Genomic DNA, 8553 nt, shown 5'->3' on the forward strand with positions numbered 1-8553 from the left:
GAGCTGGCTCTTGTGATGGGCCAGATTCTCAGCTGGCATAAACTGGCCTAGCTTTATTGACTGTAGCCCAAACCTCTGGTCTGCCCAAGACTGGCATGACTGAGCAGCATAAGGTGCTCTCCTCAGCCACATCTCTTCAATGGCTGGGGTGAGGGTAGGGCCTTAAAGGAGGGAGCAAAGTTGGAAAGAGGAATAGGAGGAGTCTGCTATTCCCAGTCAACCAGAATTCCCAGTTCTGACCCAGCAGCTGCCATACTGTAAAACACCACCAGGAGCTGGGCAAAGGCAGTCCAGGGCTGGGGGGTCCAACCTCATCTCCATCACAGGGTTCACAGCAGTGTTAAGGATCAATATTAACAGGAGACTTAGTGTGACAGTGTAAGCAGAACATGGTCTTGGGACAAATGCATTTAAGTGAGCTTGAGTGAGTTGAGAATATTTCTGGTTGTGCCTCCTGTATGGATGATGCCTTACCCATAAGGCTTTTTCTCCATGAGACCATTTCTGTGTTGAGGGACGGCTGTGGAAGAGGAAGCACCTCTTGCATTTCCAGAATTAATCTCTGCCTCCAGCTCCTGAGCAGCTTCATCTCCACAGGACTTTGCCAACAGACTGTACTGAAATGCCCCAACTGGCCCGATCCCAGTGGCAGTGGTAGACTTAGGAACACCATGGAGGCTTGGGTGAGCAATGAAGAAGCCTGAAAAGCACCTGCTTAAATTCCCTCGCACAGAGTAAATGCTGGTGGCTGGGAGCCATGAAGATGAGAGAAGCCAATTTGAATGGAAAATTATTTCTCAGATACAGTTTTGTCTGACACGCAGCAAGAAAAGTTTCTGTTGCTCAAGGTCCCCATTTATAGCACAGTTCTGCAGCTGCAGAAACTCTCCTCTCAGATCCAAGTTTTCATTAAAAGAAAAGAGAAGGAGATAAAAGTTTGAATCTTTAAGGTTGTGAATAAAATCTTCCAACCATGAAAAGAATGCAAAGCCTTGTCTAGGCACGGTATCTGTCCTGCTTCAACTGGTCTTAGCAATACAGTCTCTTCCTGTGTCTGAAATTCAACTGGTATCAAAGAATCTTATGCCAGAATAGCTATTTCACAACAAAAGCCCCAATCCAGGCAGAGTTATATCAGCATAACACTTCATTTGTTGGCAAAACTTATAGCATTTGGGAAACTGCTTATTACGTTGCCTGTGTGAACTCCAGCACAGACACTGGTGCTACCAAACCAAACTGAGAAACCTTTTGTAATGTAGGGAAATGTCTGAATCTGCCAGCACCTTGAGAGTGGTAAGAACCAGTATGTATCTGGGTAAGGAATTGGCTGTAATGCTCATGGATACCTCCATTTCCATCCTCTCCTGCTGATCACATTATTAGAACCAGGGCAGGGTGGCACCTGTCATTGCTGTCCTTGTTGTGCTTAATTGATGTGGTGTCAGTGTTGAAGTCTCCAGGACTTCAGTGCCAGCAAGAAGTTGCAGCCAGTAGATCCCAACACCAATCTTGTCTTAAAGAATGACCGCAGGCTCAGTCTGGTGCCAGTGGCTCAGCCTGGCTTATTATCTACACAGTTGTGATCTCACAAACAAGGTGTTAATTTATGTATGCTCATGACAAGGTATTGGTACACCACATGGGCTCCCCTAGGCTAACACCAAGTTCCCATAATTTCCACTTCTCCTTTTATACAGTAGTCAAAACAAATTACATATTATGTTCCTCCAGCATTAGAATATCTTAAGTCATCCTGTACCATGGGTTTGCATCATGTTCTGATTTGGCTGTTCCCATTCTAGCCTTATCATCCTGGCACTGGACTATCCTACACCTTGTACACCCATCTGTCCCTGCCATCTCCTGGTAGAAGTACACATCTAGATCACACACCAAGACTTGGTCCTTATCACCCGGCAATCCTAGTTTAAAGCCTTCCTCACGATTTGGCAGTCTGTCCTCCGCAGTCCTAGTGGTCTCCTCCAGCATTGAATCAATGAACTCCTCCTGACAGAGGATGCTTTGGAGCCTTACTACCTCCTCCTGTTGCTCTCTTGCCTCCAGGAAGCACATTCACATCACAGGCACTTTCCCACCTGGCTGTCACCGAAAGGAACCTGAAAGCTGCAGTCTCCACAGCACCAAACCAGGACCTGGGTGGCAGCCTCAATGGTGAGTGTTGCTGGCTGGACAGATAACTCAGAGATGCAAGTAGAGGAAAAGCTGGCAGTGGCTCTGGCATTGTGATATCTTCCAGCCATTTCTCTGGGTCTCTTAATCCGCTGCCTCTCTCTTCCTGCACCTTTCTCCAAGCAGAGCTTCCCTAGCAAACTCCCCTGCAGTGCAATCAAAAGGAGCAAAAGTACATTTAGGGTGAAATAATGCCAAGACATTCCCTGTTCAGTGGGCTGTGCTAGTGACTAGCCTGTCTGGTGAAAACGGGGCAGAGAGTCATAGAAAATGAGGGTTGGAAGGGACCTCAGGAGGCCATCTAGTGCAACCCCCTGCTCAAAGCAGGACGAGCCCAAATAGATCATCCCAGCCAAAGCTTTGTCCAGCCGGTCTTAAAAACCTCCAAGGATGGAGCTTCTGCATCCTCTCTGGGTAACCTGCTCCAGTGTTTTACTACCCTCCTAGTGAGAAAAGTCTTCCTAATATCTAACCTAAACTTCCCTTGCTGCAACTTGAGACCATTGCTCCTTGTTCTGTCATCTGCTGCCACTGAGAACAGTCTAGCTCCAACCTTTTTGGAGCCACCTTTTAAGGAGTTGAAACCTGCTATTTAAATACCCTCTCAGTCTTCTCTTCACCAGACTAAATAAGCCCAGTTCCCTCAGCCTCTCCTCAAAAGTCATGTGCCCCCATCCCTCTAAATGCTGGTGTGTGTCTTTCCAGATAAGGCTGGACCAAGCACTGGAGGGCAGCCTGATTTGGAATAATCCTGCTTTGCTGATAGTCTGATATCATCGCAAGCATATTTTAACACGCTGCTCATCCCCCAGCCCTATCTGTGGCAAGTTAAAGGGTATTTTTGATATCCTGGACACTATGCCTAGTAGCTGCGTGTCAGGGGTGTTCCTAACGTTTTTAAGAACAGGCTAGACAAACACCTGTCTGGGATGGTTTGGACAGATCCTGCCTTGAGCAGAGGTTGGACTAGATAACCTGAAGTCCCTTCCAGCCCTACTCTTCCTTGATGTTAAGGTTCTGTGGTTCATAGGGATCATGATGTGTGTACTATTATGATGTTTGCTACCTGTGCTAGCTCTTAACATTACCTTTTGGCTTGTGTCTCTCAGAAAGATCACCGGGTCAGGTCTCGATGACTCATAGTTTCATAGTTGTTAGGGTCAGAAGGGACCTATTAGATCATCGAGTCTGACCCCCTGCCCTGGGGAGGAAAGAGTGCTGGGGTCAGATGACCCCAGCCAGGTGTTTGTCCAATCTCCTTTTAAACACCTCCTAGGAAGGGGACAGCACCACCTGTCTAGGAAGCCTATCCCATATTTTAGTGACCCTCACTGTAAAAAAATTTTTCCTGATGTCTAATCTAAATTTGATCTCTTCCAGTTTGTGGCCATTGTTTCTAGTTACCCCAACAGGCGCCTGGGTAAACATTGTATCCCCTATTTCTTGGCCCCTCCTGATGAGTTTGTAGGCAGTCATGAGATTACCTCTCAGCCTCCTCTTGTGGAGGCTGAAGAGGTTCAGGTCTCCCAATCAGTCCACATAGGGGTTTTTCTGCAGGCCTTTAACCAGATGAGTGGCCCTCCTGTGAACCCTCTCCAGGCCATCCACATCCCTCCTGAAGTGCAGTACCCAAAACTGGACGCCGTACTCCAGCTGTGGCCTGACCAATGCCGCATAGAGGGGAAGTATCACCTCCTTAGGCCTGTTTGCGATGCCCCTACTTATGCAAGAAAGGGTGCGGTTAGCTTTACTTATTACTTCATCATCACGCTGGTGACTCATGTTCATTTTGGAGTCAGCTACGACTCCGAGATCCCTTTCCACAGTTGTGCTACTTAAAATGGTCCCTCCCAGGCTGTAGGAGTGTTGATGATTCTTCCTCCCCAGGTGCAACACATGGCACTTATCCTTGTTAAACTGCATCTTGTTCTGTGTGGCCCATTTCTCCAGCCTGTCCAAATCAGCCTGGATTTGCTCCCTGCCATCTGGTTTGTGTACCTCTCCCCATAGTTTGGTGTCATCAGCAAACCTGGACAGGGTGCTTTCTACTTCCTTGTCCAAGTCATTAATGAAGATATTGAATGGTACCGGTCCCAAGACAGAGCCTTGGAGACTCTGCTGCCCACATTTCTCCAGGTAGAAACTGACCCGTCCACCACCACTCTCTGGGTGCGTCCCCTAAGCCAATTTCCTACCCACCGGACTGTGTAATGACCTACACTGCAACTGTTTAGTTTATTTATAAGAATTGGGTGTGACACTGTGTCAAAGGCCTTCTTGAAATCTAAGTAAATCATATCTACCTCTATTCCTTCATCCAAGCATTTTGTGACCCAGTCATAAAATGAGACCAGGTTAGTCAAGCAGGATCTGCCTGCTATGAACCCATGCTGATTGCCCCTTAGCATCATTGTACCTGCTGGTCCCCTACAAATGTGATGCTTAACAATTTTCTCAAAGGTCTTGCCAAGGATAAAGTTGAGACTAACCGGCCTATAGTTACCCGGTTCCTCCTTCCTCCCCTTCTTAAAAATAGGGACAACACTGGCCCTTTTCCAATCCTCCGGGACCTGTCCTGAGCACCACAAGTGCTCAAACAGTTGTGCCAGCGGCTCTGCTATGACACCAGCTAATTCCCTAGATACCCTAGGATGAACATCATCAGGACCTGTTGACTTAAATACATTCAACCCTTAAATACATTCTTGCCCACTCACTTTCTTTCACCAAAATAGAGGCCCTATTTCTGCCTTCGTTTCCACTAGCACAAGGTAAACACTTTAGTGATGTCCATAAATGGATACAACTGGTACAAAGGAGACTGAAATAACAGTCAAATTCATGCATGCTACATCCCAGTTTGCCCTGGGCATAAAGTCCTGCTAATACCTTTTGTCTAGGTCTGGTTCTGGCCTCTGTGAAAGTCCAGAGGGCACTCACCTTGCGTGTGTCCCCAAGCAGGGGTGTGAACCACGACATGTCAAGATGTCCACACTGCAACAGGAGGCCCCCATCCACACCTGCTCGGCTTCACCTCCCCGTCAGGTGAAGCGGATTGGTGCCAATCTGCAGCAGGAGCAATATCCGGAGGCCGGGAGCAGAACCAGAGGAGGGCGGAGAAGGACAGCAGAAGCGCAGGAGGGAGAGGCCGGAGAACGGATCGCATAGGGTGAAAACGGGGAAGACTGGGTAAGTCCATGGTCAGACCCCGAAGACGCGGTGGCACCCTTACCACGGGAGTAAAAAGGAGGGCGGAAGAGTCAAGATGGCAGAAGGCTGACCGGGAAAGACCTTAGGAGCAGCACAAGTGACAGATCCGCCCGAACTGTCTGCCGTGGACTGGTTTTTTTCTTTCTTTTTTTTTTTCTTCTTGCTCTTGCTTTCCTTGCTGCCTCTCCTGCCAGGTAGGGAGCCCAGATCAAGGCTAGGCAGTCCCTCATGGAGAGGATCGGACACCTGGAGGATCCCCACAGATGACCAGGAGCGGGCAGAGAACCCAAGCTGTGAGGACCGTGCCCAGCTGATCGACCCAGCAGGGATTCCCCTTCTCGTTAAGCAGCACGTGCCGCCAATTAAGCCTGGCATGCCGTCAATTAAGCTGGCACAGATCTCATATAAAGTATTGAGAGCAGCCCAGAGCAGGGAAAGTGAGTTGCTGAAGACCCTTGGAAGGGGGGGTAACCACCCCAAGGGGCAGGAATCTGACCTTGATGATGCCCAGAAGATAAGCAGGACAAAGGTCATAAGAATTTAGTAAACTCGAAAGAAATAAAGAGAACAAAAGTAAAGAGTTTATGTGGGTTCTTCCTGTGCATCTATTCTTGGATCTCTGGGCACTGAGGCAGCCCCGTCAATCAATCTGGGTGTGGGATGGGTAGTCACCACCTCCCTTTTCATAAAATCTCGTCTTATCATCAAAGTCGTGGCAGGCGGGAAAAGAAAAGGTACCAGACCCCACCCAAATTGACCACAAGGGACGTAGCTGCCCTGAGGGGCCAGTGAATGCCAACTGGATGTAGGTGTACATGCCCGTATACGGTGACTACCCGACAGCCTCAAACGCTCATTGTTTGTGCACTAGAAAGGGTCCTAGGAACACACTCTGTGCATTTGCACTGAAACACACAATCGTTCCAAAAAGATGAAATTATCACTTCAGGGATGCAGTCCAAGTAGGTGTCAGCCCTGGGAAGTGAAGGAAGTCCACAGCATCCCAATTATCTTGACAAATCCCCATGTGAAGGAAAAATCGGTGGGAGGCAACCTCACCTGCATGCTTCCAATTTTCCTGTTCTCAAGTGGGCTTGCATGTAATTTTTCATTTTGCTTGGAACATTTACAGGAAGGACACACACTACAGGGCATTCTGGGTCCATGTGTTTGGAATAACCCCTGCACCCTCCTCACCAGAATCTAAAAGCTGCCTGAATTTCTATCATCAGGAGAGGAATGTCTTCTTGCCCTTGCATTATAACCATGCGCCTTTCCTTATTAATCTCTCAAATGAGTCCATTATTCCCACATGCCCCGTCTTTACTTAGTGCTATCAGATCTTCATAGTCTCTAATCTCTGGGCCCAGATAGCTTTTATTTCCCTCTGCCTTATCTGTAACATGAAATTTGTTTCCTGTTTATATCCCTGTTCCACAAATCATGACCTTTCTCATGTGGTGACTGCTGCTCTGCACATGTCCAGCTCTTATTCTATTATCTTGGCCTTTCAACCTACCACTTCCAAGGGAAGGCCTTTTCATTTAATCTAGATGTGGAAGTTGTGCAGGTCAGTGCATATGACACCAGAATGAGAATCAAGAAGGAAATGCATGTGATCTCATTACTTCCACAGACTCAGTGCCTTACTTTGGACTCGTCAGTGTTGTGCCTTTGTTTTCCCGTCTGCAACACAGGGCTATTAGCGTCTGCTCCATTTGTGTAGAGCATGTTGTAATCTGTGGTTGAACAGTTCTATGTAGATGGTAGCTGATGTTTGTAGTAGGTAGGTGCTGACAATGTGGCAGAGGCCATCGGGAAGCATGGTCCTACTATGCTTGCTCACATGCTTGCTACTGGGGCCTGCTGGAATTCAGCAGTGTGGTCCCAAGTGATGGCTGAGTTAGGCACATAAGTGAAATGAGGGGATGGACGGAAAAGCAAGGAAAATGTCCCTCGATATGAGAGGTAGGTCATTGAATGGGAGCTATTATGCAATCTCTTGAACTGCCTCTGTGGATATGATAGTGATTTTTGTGCTTGGTGGCTTCTCTTACTGGTGTCTTCCCCTTCTCTCTCAGCCACAGTTGGCAGATCATGACATCCCCACTGAAACCATTACTGGATTGGGTCTACCTGTGGCTGGCTATCTCAGAACAAGTCTTCAAAGGGTCCTTTTCTCTTTCAACTCCCTCCTTAAAATCATGACTCTTGCAAGAAATAAGCTAAAGAATGTGTGGAAGGCTCAGCGGGGGAAGACTTATTTGCTGAAAACCCTAATTTGTTGTATGCCCTATCTGTCTGTCCTCCCCTTTGTCACATGTAAAGCAAACCCTGCCTCACTCCCCCAGGAAAAAGTGGAAATGACCTTGAGCCAAAGTGGAAGTGCTTGGCCCGTGTTTGTCACCTGAGCTAATGGAAATGCTTGCGGTAAGCAAACAGCGCTAGGGATGTCAAACCAGCTGGGCTGTTAATATTCCAAAGTGGTATCAATGCAGCCAGGGATTTAAAAGATAATATATTTAGCTCCTATCTTATGGAGCAGAAAGGGCTACAGTGCTTCTCTTCTGTGAAGGAGAAAGAACTTTATGAGAACAGGCACTGAGGAGTCTGGGTAACCAGGCATTGCTGCATCCTGGAAAGGCACAAGCAAGAGTAGCTCATGTGAGCGTTTGCTGAGAATGGCTTTGTCCACCGTGTTGTGTCCTCTTCCTCAGCCCTCTGCCTGAATCCTCCTTCTCATCTCCTCCTTTATCAGCTATGCAAATAATTACATTTTTGCTGCATTAAACAACCACGTAAGAAAAAACCTAAACAGACCCCAAACAGGAGGCCTGGATAGTCACCAATTTTGCATGCATTGGTGGGGGTTCAGAGGGAGACCTAAGCTGGCCTGAATTTACAAATGGCTCGTCCCTTGATAAAGGGCCAGGACGGCCACTGTGTGCTTCAAAATCCAGGTTCAGTGCTTGTAGTCAGAGCCCATGTCTACACCACGATTCCACCTTTTGCTCCAGATTTTGGGCTGTGATGAGAAAATACAATTATGCACTTCTACCACCAGAGGCCAGTAGGGAGTGCAGCACTTCACCTTGGGAAGCTGTCCCTGGAAGCTGACTTGAATGATTTCTTACATTTGGTGAAACTTCA

General features: G+C 47.6%; 1 long non-coding RNA gene across 1 annotated transcript in view; it reads left to right on the forward strand.

The window, feature by feature from the left end:
- The window catches only part of LOC109304148, a 29820-nt gene extending 22169 nt beyond the window's left edge, over nt 1-7651 (forward strand). Inside the window, exon 2 of the long non-coding RNA XR_002099309.1 lies at nt 7485-7651. This is a non-coding gene — a long non-coding RNA (uncharacterized LOC109304148). The remainder of the gene's footprint in view (nt 1-7484) is intronic.
- The last annotated feature ends 902 nt before the right edge of the window (nt 7652-8553 follow it).

This window comes from Gavialis gangeticus, unplaced genomic scaffold (assembly GCF_001723915.1).
Source record: "Gavialis gangeticus isolate Ggan-Ray unplaced genomic scaffold, GavGan_comp1, whole genome shotgun sequence".
Lineage (NCBI taxonomy): Eukaryota > Metazoa > Chordata > Crocodylia > Gavialidae > Gavialis > Gavialis gangeticus.